Below are 19,086 nucleotides of genomic sequence, written 5' to 3'. Positions count from 1 at the left end.
CCTGGATCAATCAATACATGTGCACTAAAATCGCAAATAGAGAAGGAACTAGTGATAACCTCGGGTGCCGTAGGAGCTTGTTCTTTTGTGATTGCATACACCCTGGCTTGTGGTTGAGACTGACTACTTTGTCCTGTTGACGTCATGGAAAGATTCTCGCTACCTCGACCACCTCTACCTCGTCTTCTGCTCGTACCTGCCCGTTCTGTGTTTTCCCCCACATTGCTAAACTCTGAAGTCTGAGGTCTTCTGGAATTATCCCTCCATGTAGGACAGTCCCTGATAATGTGTCCTGGTTGATGGCAACAATAACATACAATTGGTTGAACTCCCCAACATTCACCAATATGTCTCCTACCACAATTAGCACAAGAGGGAATAGATCTTCCACTGAACGATCTGGCTGGACCCTGTCTTGCTCCAGATCCAACCGAAGTAGGCTCGCCTCTACTCAAGAACATTAAAGGAGACCTGCTAGTTTGACCCACTCCTCGACCTCTGAACCAACCTCTATGCGGACCAGAGCCCCTAAAAGAAAATGCACCACTTTGTCCCACTGTAGGATTCAGGTTACCTGTTAATTTCTTTCGTTTAGCTTCAATAGAACTCCTTTCAATTGACGTCTCTTCTGCCCTCAGTGCCGCTTCCAGTAGTGCACCATAACTTGGAGGTCTGATTGCTATTTTCTCCCGAATCTCAAGTCTCAACCCCCTTTCAAATCTGTCTCTTCTCAATTCATCGGTACTCACTTCTTCTGGAGCATATTTTGACAATCTCACAAATTGCAGTTCATATTCAGCAACAGATAACTCATTCTGCTTTAATTCCAGGAATTCAACTTTTTTACGGTTTCTATAGACTGGTGGAGTATATTTGTCAGCAAATTCTTTCAAGAAGTCATTCCACGTCAAAGTGGTTGGTCGGTTCCTGCTCCCTGGGACTGTTTCCCACCAATCTAAGGCATCTTTCTCCAGTAAGGACACTGCATACCTCAACTTTGCTCAGAAGTACACTCGATTCTGTCCAACACCCTTTCCGTGTTTCTCAGCCATTTCTCTGCTTCGCCAGGGTCAGTTGTACCAGCAAATACCTTCGCCCCCTGTCTCCTCACTATTTCATAATTTTTATCAATAACTCCATCATGTGGTTGTGATTGTGGCGGTGGAGCCATCCTCTGCATCATTTCCATAAACTGTTGCATAAAAGGGTTTATTTCTAATTGTGGGGCATTTCTATTTTGGGATTCTAACCCCTGATGTTCTGATCCTGAATCATGACCCTGCACAGACTCTATTGACTCAGCTGGGCCAGCAACGTTTTCTCTTGACGCTTCCATCCTATAGAAAATACACACATGTGAGTAGATTCCTAACATATACACCTTACGTATAAAATGACATTTCATCTACTATCCCAAGGAAATCTAATCCCTGCTCTGATACCACCTAATGAAGCACCCTCTTCGCTACAAGGGCTATATTTACCCTAAACATCATACTTATAATAATCCCTGTGTTTATATATATATATATGCACATAATCATCTATCAATATGCTTACGTAGTCACAACGTCATAACGACATAGTCAACCCACAACATCACATATATACAAATCAAACACCACAGGTGATCCACCACAGTTGATCTCTACGCCTATGTTCTCTTTATACAAATAAAATAAGATTTGTACTCTAGCTAACAAAGAGGAGAAAACAGCATACTGGCCCGACCAACCTGAGTATAGTGTGTGCACCTATTTTTCAACAGTCAGACACCTCAAAGTCTACTCCTGAAAGAAAATGTCAACAAAGGGATGAGCCTGCCACTCATTAAGTAAATAATCAACCCTATCTATATATGTATATCAAACACAGCCCAAACAGGACAAGTAGCCAACATGCATGGGTTACAGTCAATTTAATTCCAACATAATCAATTGTAGTACAACACATAGCTATCTCACAATAAAATAATCAATTAAACTTCTTTTTTTTCCTAGTTTGCTTACCAGAAGGCGATATCGTGTTTTTCCCGTCAATTCAATCTCATCGTTATATAAATTTAAGTGAATCCCCTTGACAGCCGGCTCATCAATCTCATTTCGCATCATAGCTCTTTCAATTCGCATCATAGCTCTTTTATTTCGCATCATAGCTCTTTTCACATCACATATTTTTCATATCGCATCAAAGCTCTTTTCATTTCATTTCTTTCTCATATCGCATCAAAGCTCTTTTCATTTCATTTTGCCTTATAGGCTTTTCAACACATCAAGGGGTATTCACGCCATAATTATATTCAATTTCCACTACTCCCTCATTTCCACATATTACCATTCTTGTAAGCAACTAGTAACGTAAAACAATATATCATTACATTCTCATTTTCATACACCCACAACACAACATACAACAAATATGATATTCAACGTATTTTCTCATTCCACGTACACAATGCCATCAATCAATTCAAATCATTCACCACGCATATATTTTCAGATAAAACAATATCAGCATGAACCACAAAGTCATATAATAGTAATACCACAAATAAAGAGAACATATATAGATAATACTAATTATTTACTTACCTCAACCTCACAATGTTTCTTTCTACTCAATCGCTAATTGTCAGTCCTTTCACCTCACTCCCGTATCCTATGATGAGTTATACCATACACAATTAATATATCGAGAATATCGTAATTTCTTTAAAATATAATATTGAATATCATTTGTACAATTTCTAATAATTCTTTAATATTTCATTTCTATCGAAATAGAAATCTTCATTTTTCCTCTTTATTAACATACCATTTATTAAATATAATTTTCGGAATATTTTTATGAATTTTTTATCAATTTCTCGTTATTATACACTTTAATTGAACAATAATATATATAATTGTGTATTTGGTTAATAATTTCGATGGAATTATATAAATTAACTATAGTAATATTCAAATCTAATAAATTTAACAATCTAATCGACCAACAATATCATTTTTATATCCAATTTGATATTTAATTCGATACTATTTTAAATAGCCAAACCCGTAAAATATTCTGATTAAATGGTATATCGCTTAGTATAAACAATATTTAATAAACGGACTAATTAAATAATATAATTATATAAATTAATAAAGAATTAAATCTAAAATCCGTACCTGTTTCCTCCGTAATTGTGCGCGTCAGTGTGTGTAATTTGTTTGTCTAATATGCCAATGAGTTTTAATTTAATATATATATATATATTTAGTGAGTGGTGAGGCGGTGGGCCTTTCCGTTAATTCATATATATATAATATTATATCACTACTAAGATACACATATATATATATATTATATTACTTAAAAATATATATATATTATTTATATATAATATTATTATTATTTTATTTATTTAATTAAATTTTTCTCAAAATACCATTTACGTCCTTCCTAATTTTCTTAATTAATATAAATTGTCCCAAAATATTATAACGAACTCCAATTTAATTCATTCAAGTGTTATTATATTCTAATTATGACCCATAATTTATTTACTAATTAACTAAATTTTATAAAAATTTATCAATTAATCCCTCGATTATATATTATTATTTTTGAGGCGTCACACTAATACTATGATAAATATTGGCCAATCTAAGACCATTGCAAGTATTTATTTAAGAAATAATATAAAAACAAACTACCTCATAACTTACATAAATCTATAATATATTTTCACTTGTGTATTGATTGCTAAAATGTGTATAGGTCACTAACAAGTGCACTAGCTATCAAGCAGTATAATAAATATCGGTCCCACGACAATTTAAATGAAACAAGTACCAAAATTATAACTAATCTATGATTATTTTGACGATCGAGAATCAAGTCATAGATTATCTTTCGCGTTTCAATCTTTCCAGCCAAAAGGTTTCTTTCTCCTGTCTCTTTTCTTCTTTTTAAGCTAGTTACTTAATATGGTAAGAGGGACAAGGAATCTGCCTTTAATTAACCCTTCTTTTCTTTCCTTTCCTTTTTAGTTCTATTTCTACCAAGCTTCTAAAATATATTTTACAAGGAAATAAACTAGCTCCACAACAAGTTTCATATTAGCACTCAACTTAGAAATTTTCAAATTTTGCCTACTGCATGTTTGATAGCCCGTGGATCACAGGTTATTTTGGCAGCGCTCCTATTAGAATATTTCATTTTTCTATTTTAGTTCTTCTCTTGCAACTCTCATTCCTTCCACAAAAGCACCTAAAATATCATAAATACACCCAAGAACAAGCATCATATCATAAGAGTATAGGGGTATCAATAGAAAAATACATCATATAATTGACCTTAATCACGTATACTTAATACTAATGTATTATCTAAAATAATTTTTTAAAGGATTAATATTAACTTTAAATTTATAATATTAGTTGATAATCTATTGAATTTGGGTTATTGCTTTTAAAAAATTATTGAAATTTTTATTTTAAATTTTAAATTAATCTATGTCTATGGTACACTATTAACAGTAACTTAAAGTTATTTCTTCATATGTGATTTATTTAAAAATATAAAACAAATAAAAAGAATGCGAAGCTTATTTTATTTATTTGTAATTGCATAAGATTTCAAATTTGTAATTTTCTATTGTAGTATTATATTTTTAAGTAATTAATTAGTTAGCTGCTTTATTTTTACAAAAAAACCAATTTGTTTGACTCTCAAAAGATCCTGATCAAATTTATGATGACTACATAAATAAAATAAAGAAAATGAATAAGAATCATTAAAAAATTGTGGTTCATTGAAACTTTAACATGTGTCGAATAGATTATTCTTATATGTCTATTAATAACTTATTGAATGACTTAGTTAATAACTATTTCTGTAATACTTGTTACAATATTATTATATCTATATCAATAAAAGTAGAATATGTCTACAAAATTTTAAAAGACCTATCCAATGATTCATAGTTTATAAATAGTACAAACATTAATTTGTTTATGGTTGCGTGCCCATTTTTTCTTCATTTTCTTTTAATATATTTGGAAAACAAGTATATGTGGCGATAGTTTAGGAGTAAAAATTTCAGTGTATTTTATCGAAAAAGATTGAATTTAGTACAATGACAATTTGTTCATATTATAATATCATAAATGAATAAAATATTACATGACAAGTAGTAGTCACACTCCAGATGTTCAAATTATCTTTTAGCGTCTTACAACAAATAGTCTTTTATTTTGAGGATAAGTGATTCAATTTATTTATTTTTATTTATCTTTTAACATGTTTTACTTTCAAAAGTTTGATTTATATGACAATTTTGTCTCTAACTAATTATCATTTATATATGTGCTTGGAAACTATGCTAGAAAATTTCTAAATGTATTCAATATTCTTCAAATGTTTATGATTTTTTCTAGTTATTTTTATCTTTAGTAAAATAATATTATACGATTAAATTAGTTGAGTCAAAAAGTAAAAAAGACTTTTAAAGACATTCATCTTTTTTATAGATATATAGATATAGATAGACAGAGTATAGGTAGATATAGAATATAGATATATAAAATAAAAATAGATTTAGTTAATTATTTATAATAATAAAAAAAAGAATGGGTTGATTATGAAAATGTAAAAATACAAATTTGACAATTACGTCTACTCTCTCCCTTTCCTCGCTCAATCACCGTGCGTGTCTTCCTATCTCATGCTTAGAAGTAAACAAGAAAACAAGAATTGCTTCTTCTGAAAATATATATATATTTTTTATGGGTTTGATATTTTCGATTCACTTCTTGATGGGTTTATGACTGTTGATGTGCTTATTTACATAATTTCACTGTCGATTTTGCGGATCAATATAGACTGAGATTTCTTGGAGTAGTTTATGGGGGTTCCGTCGACGAGGGAGCGGTCGCGCGTGCCTTCGTGGAAGTTCCTTGTAGCCGGCGAATCCACCATGGAGGAGTATAACCTGCTTATTTGGTTTCAAGAACTTCATCATTCCAAGACTGCGTGTGGTTGGTCGCTCAACCCTAGAATATATTCGTTATCTTTTTCCTATCTTGGGTTCATTTTTCTATTTTTCGTATTTTAAATATTTGTACCCACTGTCCACCGTTAACTTCTTCTCTTCTCTCGACCCTTCTACGCAGAAGAAACCCGCCTCTCTCCACTAAAGATTTGAGAGCCCTCATTTTTATAATTTGATTGAAAGGAAAGTTGATATCCTCCTTTGAAATTGCAGGAGATAGTTATACGAATCCATAAAAAATCGCGTTGAAAATGTGGGTTTTCTACTCCAGAGAAACTGATTTCTCTACTACAGGTGCTCTCATCTTTGTCCTCTCAATAATTGAAGTTATTTTGGCAATTTTAATTTCAGTTTGATTTCTTAATGATAGTAACTTTATATGTTTTCATGGGTTTCGTGTCTTTTTTTTTCCCCTTCTGAATCTGGGATTATTTATTATTCTGTGAGAATGTAGAGAAGATCAAGGTAGGAAGACTTTTCTTGATGTGTAGGGTTGGTACATTGATTGAGTAAATTGTACATTGAAGGAGACCGAGAGAGTTTGAATCTATTTTGTGGAACTTCGGAATTATTGAGATAAACTTTGGGGGTGCTGAAGCATTCTTGTTTGGACTCCAAAGCCTCAAGATCGAATATAAGAAATTAAAATTCGATCTAGTTACTAATTTTAAATTATATATTATGCAGTCGAATGAGAACTCCAATACCCCTTTAGTAAAGGTTCTTCTTCGGGCCTAGAATGTAGATAACTATACATACACATGCAAGCATATTTGGGCATGTATAAGTATTTCTGTTTTCCTTTGTGTTGGGTGTAGGATTATTATAATGGATTTCTAGTGAGTGACTTCATAAATTTACTTTTTCAAAATTCATGATTCGGCATGAGTACTAGAATGAAACAGGGACCTTGCCATGTGTATTATTTTTTTTGCTTTCAGCATTTACTGAATATGCTGCTACCCGATTTGTTAAAAAATTCCAGTGTTATAATTTTTAGTTTGTACATGACTCTACTATAACTTGTTTTAGCAGACTTGTAATCTTCATTCAAAGTTATGAGACTCATCTCGACAGAATTCTTGTGTTCCATATTTTTATCAATGTATGTATTGTATTTTGTGGCATATATTCAAATATGATTGTAATTACTTGAGCTGATGTGGCACTCTGTAAAGGTTACTCTTTAAATCCTGAGGTCATTGCTTCACGTTCTGGCAATAAAACCTCCCTACTTGTAGGGTAAGGCTTTGTGCACTTGGATCGTCAGCTGACACAAAGACATTGCTTCCGTTTGCATTAAGTAGACCTTTTCATTTGATGTTACAACCGTTGACAAGGGTAAAGACACAGTTGAATTATGTCTGTCCTAAGTCTTGAAAATAGGTTGGAGCAAAATAAGGTAATAATTTCCTGTCTGAAATTTGTTGAAATGGCTTTTATCTAGTTTGTATTATACATAAAATTATTTCAATTTTTCAAGGAATCTTTGTTTTGCTGACTTGCGTACTATCTTTTTCCATTGTCACCCTACTGACTATAATATCTTGCTAATGGTGTCCCTTATTGCGGACTACAGGGAGAAGATATTCTTCTCAGCTCAATGAATTGATACCTCAGTCACGGTTAGCAGATAAGTGTCAACAAGTGACTTGCTTCCATGCTTCCAAAAGAAAGCAAATTGGTGTGGACAGATTCACCTCCGGATTCTTTGTTGACAAGTCAACCTTTCATCTGCCAAGGCACAAACTTGATTATGCTAATGTAAGGCATTGGTAACTGTAGTAGTTCTTTTCCAGTGCTTTATCTTGATGGTGAATCTGTGAAGACAAGTTGTTAGCCAGTCTGTTTACTATTCGTATGAAAATTGTGATGTCTCTTTTCTATATCATTTTCTTCTTGCTAAATTGGCAGTGGGGAGATTTGAATGGCATCAATTGTTTTCTGCTACTTATAGATTATATTCATCTTTGATCATAATTCTATGATTACAATTGATTTCCACCCAATTTTCCATCTTTTTCAAAATTTTGAGGATCTTTCTTCATCCACACCACAATTCAGAGCAAATATTTACATTATCCAACACTGCTTTTCTACAGCATCGTTGTCCTTTTTTAGGATGGTTTTTTTGAGGCAAGGAAGGGAATGGCGAGTTCTGAGGAGAGTGAAAGGAATTTAAGGAAACAAGTGCGTTTATGCTGATTTTGTTTCCATTCCTTCCCTTGGTATCTGGTTCTTGTGTCAAGCATTTGCATGCTCTATATGGTTAATCTTAATTTCAAGAAGTTTCATCATTTATCTTCTAATAGTCTGAACTCACTTCTATTTGATTTGTTCCTGCCAGGTTAGACAATTTGATGTTCCACATGCCACTGTGGGCCCTGAAGAGCCACATGCAGCAAGTACAGCATGGCCTGATGGTATTATGGAGAAAGAGGGTTTGGACTTATTAGAATCAGAAGTAGAGAGAAAAGAATTTGAGAACTTTTTGAGATTTGAGCTTCCTTCTCACCCGAAATTGCACAGAGGACAACTGAAGAATGGGCTTCGCTACCTCATTCTGCCGAACAAAGTCCCTCCTAACAGGTACTGTTGTTTACAATATTTTGCAGTCAGTTGGATGCAATAAATGTACTTTTAGGTTGTTCTGAATTTACAGTGACATTGTAAGAGATTTTTAATCAATTCTTCAAGAAAATCATGAAACATTGCAATCTGCACTGCGGTGTGAAAATAAATTCTCCCCATTTAGGAATATATGAATGTTGACCTCACCATTTTTCATCATTTTTCTGCTCAAACAAGGTGCTCGGGGGGGGGGGGGTTACATCTCTTCTTTAATGGCATGATTTTAGAATTATGAAGTATTTCTTATTCTCTTTCTTTCTCTTGTTCTATTATAATTATTTTTAAGAGCATTATGAGTGTGTCATGGTGGGAAAGAAGCAATAATCGGGAGAAAAAAATATTTACCATTCCCTAATGATCATACTGGTATTACAATTTGAAGAAAGATCACTTTTCTGTTATTCTCGTACCTCTCTAATATTCTTCAAGGTTTGAAGCTCACATGGAAGTTCACGTGGGTTCCATTGATGAGGAAGATGATGAGCAAGGAATGGCTCATATGATCGAACATGTTGCATTCCTTGGAAGTAAGAAACATGAGAAACTTCTTGGAACTGGGGCAAGATCTAATGCTTACACAGATTTTCATCACACAGTGGTTCATATTCACTCACCAACCAGTACAAAGGTTTGTGCAGTTTCCATCTTTTGCTTGTGAGGATGGGCTTGTCTTTTTGGTTGATGTTTATCCTTCTCTACTTTTGATTGCATGCATTTTTCCTTGTGAAACGGATGATTATACTGATGATGTGGGGGACAACCATAGAAGCTCAGGAAACTGAGGAAACAGAGTTGACTTTCTTTGTGACTGTCCTAGAGGGGACAAAACTCACTGTGAATGTGAAGATGAAGATGGTTGATTTGCCTCACAAAGTAGTTATTTATCAAGGACAATAGGATTGGAAACTTATTCATAAATGTATTGGCATCTATATAACTGTTACCATTAGTTTCATCTCATGTTTTTTCTGGCTGATGTCCTTTTAAATGATACTTCTCTGTTAGTCTCGTCTCTGTTCATAGTGGTTTACTGTGTTTTTTTCAGCATTGTGTTTCTATATTCCTAATATAATTGAAGTTTCAATCTCTAGGATTCTGAAGGTGATTTGTTTCCAGTTGTTCTGGATGCTCTGAATGAGGTATAGCCACTCTTTTGCTTTTAATGGTTCGATATGATTTATATTTTGTGTTCATCCTGTCTATGGCAGTGGCTATGCATGAGGTTTCAATTTTCTTTCTTTTGTTTCTACATAGTTTACTATTTTTCCAATTATATGTTGTTTGGAGTTGGTTTCTTTATGAATCTCTTTTTGGTTGGCCATAGATTGCTTTACACCCCAAATTTCTGGCTTCTCGAGTTGAAAAGGAGAGAAGGGCAATTTTGTCAGAACTACAAATGATGAATACCATAGAATACCGTGTCGATTGTCAGGTATTTATCACAATAGATGGACATAGATAACTTATGTTTATTTCTCAATCTCATTGTTTACCAAATATCTCTTCCTTTTGCTATCTGTTTTTAACCCAATTCTTCATTTCTTTTGTTGGTACAGTTGTTGCAACACTTGCACTCTGAGAACAAGTTGAGCAAAAGATTTCCTATTGGATTGGAGGAGCAGATTAAGAAATGGGATGCCGATAAAATCAGGAAATTCCATGAGCGCTGGTATTTCCCCGCAAATGCCACATTATACATTGTTGGGGACATTGATGACATTTCTAAGACGGTTAACCACATTGAAGTATGCAATTGTTCTCAATTGATTAACTATCTCTAGATGATGTTGATCTGGGGCATCCGTCTGTTATTGTGTCTACATTTAGTTTCTCTGTAGTTACCTCAGAAGTAGTAGGTAATTTCCAAGTCTTTTGTAGGCAGTTTTTGGACAGACGGGCATGGAAAGTGAGGTAGCTGCTTCACCTACACCAAGCGCTTTTGGTGCGATGGCCAGTTTCCTTGTTCCTAAGCTGTCAGTTGGATGGCTAGTGGCTTATCTCAGGAAAGGTTATCCAATTCTGTGGAAACATCAAAAAACTTTAGAAAGGAAAGGCATGCTATTCGCCCTCCTGTTCAACACAATTGGTCCCTTCCTGGAAGCTACACCGATGCAAAGCTGCCCCAAATATTTCAGCATGAATTGCTTCAGAATTTCTCAATTAATATGTTTTGCAAGGTTTGTATTCCTCTCTCTAAGTATTTATTGAAATTTGTTTCTTTGCATCGTTGCTTTTATGCTGTTACTGGGACTTGTTCTATGTGCATAGACTATTATAGTTACTCTTGAAAGTGTTCTTTCCTTCCATATCTTCTATTCTGCTCTTCTTCTTTATATTTTTGATGTGGGGGTTGGGGGCATTAGGGATTAAAAGGCATCCTTTCTCTGATTTACCATCATACTTTGAACACAATTGCCTACATGGGCAAGGATGATATTAAAAGTACAAAAGAAGAAAAAAGAGAAAACAGGAAAAAAAGGTTAGCTATCTTAGTCAAAATTGAATTGTGTTTAGTTATTTGGTTACGTGTATTACTTAGCCTGTGCACTTGAAGACCAGCAGTTGATTATTTGGTGCTGGTTTTGGAAGCTTTAACATCTGAAGGCAGTCACTATCTTCTCTGTTCTCCCATACAGAGATGGTAATGGATTGCCATGGCTTATGCATGCTTATAGTCAACGTTTTTAAGAACATGGAGTAGGAGTACCTGGAGTCCTTCGCTGATGTTCCATTTCCTTTAGATGAATAAAAAGGTAGTTTTCTTTATCAATAATTTCTACCATAATGAATCTACTGCTGTTTTCTCTCAGATCCCTGTTAACAAGGTTCGTACATATGGTGACTTGCGGAATGTGCTGATGAAGAGGATCTTTCTTTCTGCTTTGCATTTCCGAATTAACACAAGGTACCAGGTGCACTGACTTTTCCTTTCAATTGGTTCTTGTGCAAAAAGCCGTCTTGGGATTTCTGCCTCTAGTATGTTATGGTTTGCTTTTATGTTGCCTCAGGTCAAAATTTAAGTTGCTTGTGAAATTCGTGAGGCGCCTTTTTTCTTTCTTAATTATATAAGAAAAGGAGAAGTGAGATACAATGTTTCCTCTTTATGTGTTCTTTCATCCAAATCCAGGCATAGTGAATGACAAAATTATAGAAAAATATAAGGCAAGTAGTATATTGCAGAAAAGTAACAAATATTATTTTTTTTCTTGTCAGTGCCAAAAATGACTAATCATATGTTTTCTTCAGTGTGCCTCTTCTAATGCATTGACTGAGTTGACTGGTCACTGGAACTATGAACTTATTGAAAAGGCAACCAGTCAATAATTTTCTTGAGGAAATGAAGCTGAAGGTAACCTAATTCATGGAATGATTTTTTATCTTCCTCATGGCACTATGAACACAATTGCTCAGCATCAAAAGTACTGTCATCCTTAGTCTCTGAAAGATTCTGACAGTATATTCACTGCATAGTTCAATTTGTATGTGGTTCCATGAGATATTAATTTTACAATGTTGGCCTGGAGTTACATTGATTTGGTGTCTATCTGTGTGGCTATTATCAATTTTGTCTAGGCAGTTGGTGTTTTAGTTTGCGTCTTCATTATTTGTATTTGAAGCTAATCTGAAGAATTTTCAGAGTTCGAATCCCCCATTTACGTCGGTGGAATTGGATCACAGTGATTCAGGAAGAGAAGGTTGTACAGTAACCAGTCTCACTGTCAATGCAGAACCTCAAAATTGGCAAAATGCAATCAAAGTTGCTGTGCTGGAGGTTTGTTGTTTCCCTAAGTTTCTTTCTCATGCTCTCTCTACAATCATATATGTTACCTTGTTGCCACTTACAGATACTGTATTCAATGTGAATAATAGGATCCCATTTGTTGCCTTTCTCTCTTTGTTTTCTTGAAACAATTTAGCTTGGTTAGGTTTTCCAGTTATCCTGTCATCCTTTATATGTTTTTGCTTTGCATTTCAGGTTAGAAGGCTTAAAGAATTTGGTGTTACTAATGGTGAATTAGCCCGTTATCTAGATGCCCTGTTGAAAGATAGTGAACAATTGGCAGCTATGATTGACAATGTATCCTCAGTGGATAACTTAGATTTCATTATGGAAAGTGATGCACTCGGTCACACTGTGATGGATCAGAGGCAAGGACATGATAGTTTGGTTGCTGTTGCTGGTACAGTTACACTTGAAGAGGTAATTATTGCCTTTTCCTTCCAATCCAATTGGTTTACCTGAATGGTAGCTTTTTGTATTTTGCCTTCACATGTAGCAGATAAATCATGATATGTCAAAATTGTTTGAAATATGAACAGTTACCTTCTCAGACTTATTGGTTTCCTCATTATGTATATGGAAGTAATCAACAGCAAACTCACATGTCGCAAAGTTGTAGATGTTCCTAGTATGAAGTTTGCATACTGATGTTGTATTTTCTGATATGTCTTAGGTCAACTCTATTGGCGCAGAGGTATTGGAGTTCATATCTGATTATGGGAAACCATCTGCGCCGCACCCAGCTGCAATTATTGCATGTGTGCCAAAGAAAGTGCACATTGATGGAATTGGTGAAACTGACTTCAAGATAGAACCAGAAGAGATTGTGGATGCTATTGAAGCTGGTTTGAAGGAACCCATTGAGGCTGAGCCCGAGGTATTTACCTTGAAGGCTTTTATATGTTATAAGAGGGGCATCAGGCGGGCCTGGGGCCATTGCCCTCCAGTTGGAGAGAGATTTTTATGTTTTCATCTTTAGAAAGTTATGCTCGGAAGATCTGTTAATTCTTGTGATTCCCATTTACAGAAGAGTAGGAGTAGAAGGCAAAGGGGAAGTTTCCTCATTCGCCCAGTTCCTATTTGACTTAAAACTTTTTTCTCTCTTCTGCAGCTTGATATACCAAAAGAGTTGATCTCTTCAGAACAGCTGCAAGAATTAAGGTTGAAGCAAAACCCATCCTTCATTCCTGTTGACCAAGAAAAGAAAACGACAAAGGTTTATGACGAGGATACGGGAATTGTGCAGCGGCGTCTTTCAAATGGCATTCCTGTAAATTACAAGGTAAATAATTTTTATATTCTCAATAAGTTAAAAATATTCATTGTGTTTGGGAAGTTTTTCTGATTCTTCTATTCAGAGTTTGTAATTGACTGCTGTCTTTTCCTTTTTAGGAATAAAATTAAGTGTTGCTTCAGAAACTCAGTTCATGATCTTGTTTCCAATTTAGTTTTATTGGAAGAATTTCTCTATATACTTGATTTTTGAAACATCTGGTCTCTACATATCACTATTTTCTCAGGATTCTTGCTCTTTTTGGCTCTTCAAACCTCAAGGTCTATTTTGATGGAATAGTTTGCACCAGAATTAATACATCAGTGTTTTGGCTGTGAAAAGTTAGATTTCTGTTCTAGCTATGAAGCAAGCGCTTAGTGTTAGTCTGAAACTAAAGGTTCTAAGAAGCAGTGTCATTAAAATTTTTAACTTTGAAATTGCAGTTTCATATTTTACGACAGGATGCTTTTTCTTCAAAATGTTCCTGTTCAATATTTCTGGACAAAAGTCATAATCATAAGCCGTGATGCTGAGAATTACACAAGTGCTTGGCAATAGTAATCATGCTAGTCTTATGCTGTAGCTTATGCTACTTTTGTGATCTTCGATTTCTGCAAATAGATACTTATGGGAATCTCAAGTAGACATGAATGTGCAGTTGCGTTATGTGATTGTTGATCTGAGTAAATGTGGAGTAGTTGAGGCCTAATTTCATACATTTTGAATTGCTTGAAAAAAGAGTAGGAATGTCTGTGCTTCCACTCAATCATCGGAGTTCTTGTGAAATTATATTTGTTTGCCAAACGCTGCCCAGTTGATCCTTATAAGCCTAACATGGGACATGCATCATTTTGAAAAGTCAAAGGCCCTTCCCCTTAGAAGTTTCTTTACCATGAATGGGAGAAAAAAAATGGAAAGAATAGCAAGAAAAGGGAAGATTACATCTACTCCGCTGGTTTAGGTCACTTAGTAACTGGGTAACTTCATCACAAATGTTGTTATTCACGTAAAACGGTGACTAGAGCCATGAGTATGCAAAGCACTTTAGGTAAAACGGTTTTTGGTTGAGTAACCGGGTGCCTTCACCACAAGTGTTGTCATTCGCGTCAAAAGACCAAAATACGACGTTTTTTGGTTGAGTAACCGGGTGCCTTCACCACAAGTGTTGTCATTCGCGTCAAAAGACCGAAATACGGCCTAAAGAACGTAATCCACGGCAAAAACAAAGAAAAAAAGAAAGGAAAGAAAAGCCGTGACAAGACAAAAGGGGAAGAAAAAAAGAAAAAGAAAATCATTAGTGGCCAAAGAAAAGAAAGAACAACAAAGGTCGTTCCAAATTAGGCAAATATAAGGGGATAAAGGGTATTGTGTTGAAGCGACGGGTATGGTGACATTTAGAAACCTATGATTTTGTGGAAGCTTGATTGTTCTACTCTCCACTTGGCGAAACAAGGTGTTGTGATGTGATTGGCCTCTTACCCTCATTATGATAAGTTAACGTTTACATAACGTATTGCGGCATTTGTATTTTGAGATTATGTGCATATAGGTTATAGGTTACGTTTGTTATTACGAATCGTTGGCACAATGTTGAGAACATGTCTTTTGCATTGTCAGACTTTTACTTGAGGACAAACATTGTTTAAGTTTGGGGAGTTTGATTAGCTTAGCTTTTACATATTTATAATAGCGAATAATAGTATTTTGTTTTGTGTGGGAGGCATATTACTTCAAAAAAAATTGCACAATCCTTTCCATCTATTTTTGGTTTATATCTAAAAATTGACACATTTCTTGATGGCTATCTGAAAATCCTGTGTAAATCCTTTATTTAGACATGCTTTGCTTTATTTGACTACTATTTTTGGTTGGGAGGTGATAGATTCTGATCTTGATATTATTTACCAATATAACTGACAATAATTATTCTAAAAGTTTTTAAATGCCATATTATTATAATTTCTTTAATTTTATGGATTATTCCTCTTAGATGGCTATATTTGCAGGGTGCAAGTTCAGTGTATAGTAGTAGTGGTGCTTCTTACATGGATCCTTCTCCGTGCCAAGGGTAAAACTTAAAAGTAAACAAATAAAAAATGTACGATTTGTGCTGGAGTAAAAGGAGTTACAGAAGTCGTTCATACTGCATATAGACAAGTATATAAATTTTTCACCACTAATATTTCCTATGAATGTGGTTTATCCAGGTATGTGAGGCTGGAAATAACTACCAAATCTTTTTATGTCTTCCATCTCTCTTTTAAACTCTTCCAATGAGGTTTATCCAGGTATATGAAGTTGGGAATCATGGTTAACTAACAAATCATTTTTGTCTCCCATCTTTCTTTAAACTCTTCTAATGATAACTTTATAAGTTAATTTTTTTTTTCAGTTACATTTGCTACACTTGGTGAGAAGACCACGTGTTACACAAAGTAATAAAAATATGCACAATGTGATTTTCTGTGCGAAGTTTTGTGTTCATAATCCATCTTACATTCTGTTGGAGAACTTTAGTATTTGTATTCTTAACGTAGCATAATATTATGTATAGAGCTGGATGGTTTTAAAGGTCATGACCTATTGCATTTTTGTGGGGGAAAGAAACCTCTGTACTTTCCCCGGTTCTAATATTGTTTCCATTTTGCTTGCTTTGGTGCTTAGTGGTACAAACAAATCTTGAAGTGGGTGAGGTACTCCCGGTTTGTCTCAAGCATTGTTGCAGTGTTAGTATTAGCAGCAGTAAACATACAAATCAAGTATAATACTCCTATGAGAAGGGTGGTCTTAAGGTGAGCATCTCTCTGTTCTTTACCCTTTTTACGCATACTCATTTCATGTGAACTCTTGTTGCCAGGATACTTGATTTCTTGATGCAACCAATAAGCTTTTTCTGTAGTTTCTGTTGAAGTTGGTGACCTGAGTTTGCACAAGCTCGTTTTAGTTGCAATTTTATCTTTGAAGAATGTTTTGGGTGTGTTCGAATGGAAAGACTAGTTTGTGGAGCTTCACTGTGATTAACAGAAAATATTCGCAGGTTTGCTGAATGCAGCAACATTCCATAGATGATTTTAGTAAAATTTTAATGGGTTGTGGCTCTATTGATTCAAGGGAATTAAAACGAAAGGGGGGCTGGGATATGACAGATTCCTACTACATTCAAGTTATTTGATTGCAACCTCAATCTGACCGACTTTCTAGGGGCTCTTTTCCCCGATGGATTCCATTTGATCACAAATTTGTTTGTTTTTTTTTTTGTTGTGTTATCCATGAAGCAATGCCAATTGAAGCATGCACACTATTCAACAGTTTTAGATATTATTAGCTTTTTGATCACTTCAGGGTGACAACATTGTTTGAAAAGATCTTGTCATCTGGGTATTAATTACGGATTTATGCTGCTGACAAAGAATGCAATGATTTCGTATGTGACTGTGAAGACTTTGGGAGTAGGCTGGCATTTCTGAAGTTACTAGTGGAGACGATGCAAATGATTCTAAGTATGTTTTTGGTTTGCAGTCAATCCGAAGTTCATGTTAGTAGATCTAACATGAAACTGAATTGAGGAATTTGGGAGAAGTGTGGTTATTAGGACTAATGGAGAGTGAATATCCAGATTTAAGCATTGAACATAAGTTAAATGCTTTAGTTGCGTTGATTGATCTACCTAGTGTTGGTTCTGGTTCTGGTTCCAGTATGAGAATGGAGGTAATCCTTTTATTTTTCTTATGGCTCCTTTATACATTTTGTTTATAGGGTCAGCGCATTTCTTCTTATCTCTACACAGATCTCTTTCTAATTTGTTGCTTTTGCATTTCGAGTGTTAGCAGATACATTTGTACTAGTACGTGAATATACGAAATGTGGCATTGTGTCTTTGATGATTCCACTTCCTGGAGTTGGTAGAAAATATATTTTTCACCTATACAAATGATAACAAAATAGAAAGGTTATTGATATTAAGTTATCCAAATCTCCTTGAAGATTGGAGCGTGAGGTAGGGGATTGTTTTTTATACATTACAGGAGTTGAGCTCTTTGTGTCATTGTGCTAGGTGGATTTTAGATGTCCACTTGGCATTTGTGTCTTATAATTAGTGTGTGATATAAAATTTTTTACATATTTTAGGTTCACATGAGAGCATCATCTATTATAAAATGCAGGGTTAAAGTAGAATTTGCACTCTAATTTGAATAGTTTGGTTAAACTATATAATTGATAATTTTAACGGGTTTGTACTCTAACACTAAACAAGATTGACTTATCTACATGTTTCACGTTTCGGTTGTTAAAATATTGAGTGGCTAAAACAACTTCTAATGTTTTTGTGTAAATGTATAACTATAACAAATTAAATTATCCACATTATTTGAGTCTGCATCTGATGTTGGTGTTATTTATTAAAGATTTGCTCCATATAGTAATTAACTTTTTGTAATTACAATATTGAGTGGCTAAAATATTCTCTAATATATTTATGATTTAATTAGTTCAGTTGATGTGTTCCATCAGTTTTTGGTTTTTTTTTTTTTAATTCATGTATTTAAAGTTAATACATTTTATTAGTTTCCCAATTGAATTGTGTGTGCTTTGTTGAGTAGTTATCTATTAAGCATGTGAGCATTATAATAACGACCATTTGTTGACCCAAAAAAAGGTAATTTGTTTTAGATTTATCATTTTTGATAAGTTATTTATCTTCTATTTCATCTTAATTAAAAACAATAAAAATTTACATTATGTAAGTAAGATTTAAGTACTTTGGTTAAACTATATGATTGATAGATTGGATAAAAGTTGAAAGTTTGTATTCTAACTCTATACCAAATTGAACTATCTGCATGCTTCGCGTTAGTAGTATTACTTATTGATGATCTAGTATGATTTATTTATGATGTAGGAGTTTATTTATTGATGATCTATTATTATTTATTTATGTTGTGGCAGTTTATTTATTGATGGTCAAGTATTATTTATTTATGTTCTATTCCTACAGTAATTAGCTTTTTGTCGTAGAAATATTCAGTGACTAAATAGTTTTTAATTTATTTATTATGTATTAATAGTTTTGACTAAATGTATAATTGTACAAAATTAAATTATCCGCATGAATCGAGTGTGCTTCTGTTGTTGGTTTTATTTATTAAATATCTACCCCGTAAAATTAACTTGTGACAATATTGAGTGGCTAAAATATCCTCAATATTTTTATTGTTTAATTAGCTCATACTCTCTTTGATGATTGCACTTTCTGGAGTTGGTAGATAATATATTTTTAATATATTCAAATGAGAACAAAATAGAAAGGTTATTGATATTAAGTTATCCAAATCTCCTTGAAGATTGGGAGCGTGAGGTAGGTGA

At 34.0% G+C, this 19,086-nt stretch overlaps 1 pseudogene across 1 annotated transcript; it reads left to right on the top strand.

Annotated features, from left to right (window-relative positions):
• The first annotated feature begins 5,690 nt into the window (after nucleotides 1–5,690).
• LOC105179332 (stromal processing peptidase, chloroplastic-like) lies at nucleotides 5,691–17,855 on the top strand (annotated as a pseudogene). The gene is made up of 15 exons (XR_016062856.1): nucleotides 5,691–6,023; nucleotides 6,251–6,331; nucleotides 7,617–7,801; nucleotides 8,385–8,626; nucleotides 9,098–9,296; nucleotides 9,760–9,807; nucleotides 9,993–10,100; nucleotides 10,225–10,413; nucleotides 10,547–10,845; nucleotides 11,479–11,580; nucleotides 12,306–12,440; nucleotides 12,645–12,869; nucleotides 13,123–13,326; nucleotides 13,561–13,731; nucleotides 16,387–17,855. The product of XR_016062856.1 is annotated as a stromal processing peptidase, chloroplastic-like (transcript).
• The last annotated feature ends 1,231 nt before the right edge of the window (nucleotides 17,856–19,086 follow it).

The sequence above is a fragment of the Sesamum indicum genome, linkage group LG11 (genome assembly GCF_026168435.1).
Source record: "Sesamum indicum cultivar Baizhima isolate 11 linkage group LG11, ASM2616843v1, whole genome shotgun sequence".
In the NCBI taxonomy this organism is placed as follows: Eukaryota; Viridiplantae; Streptophyta; class Magnoliopsida; order Lamiales; family Pedaliaceae; genus Sesamum; species Sesamum indicum.
Note: the sequence above shows the minus strand (reverse complement) of the source record. Positions and strands in the feature narration are given on the sequence as shown.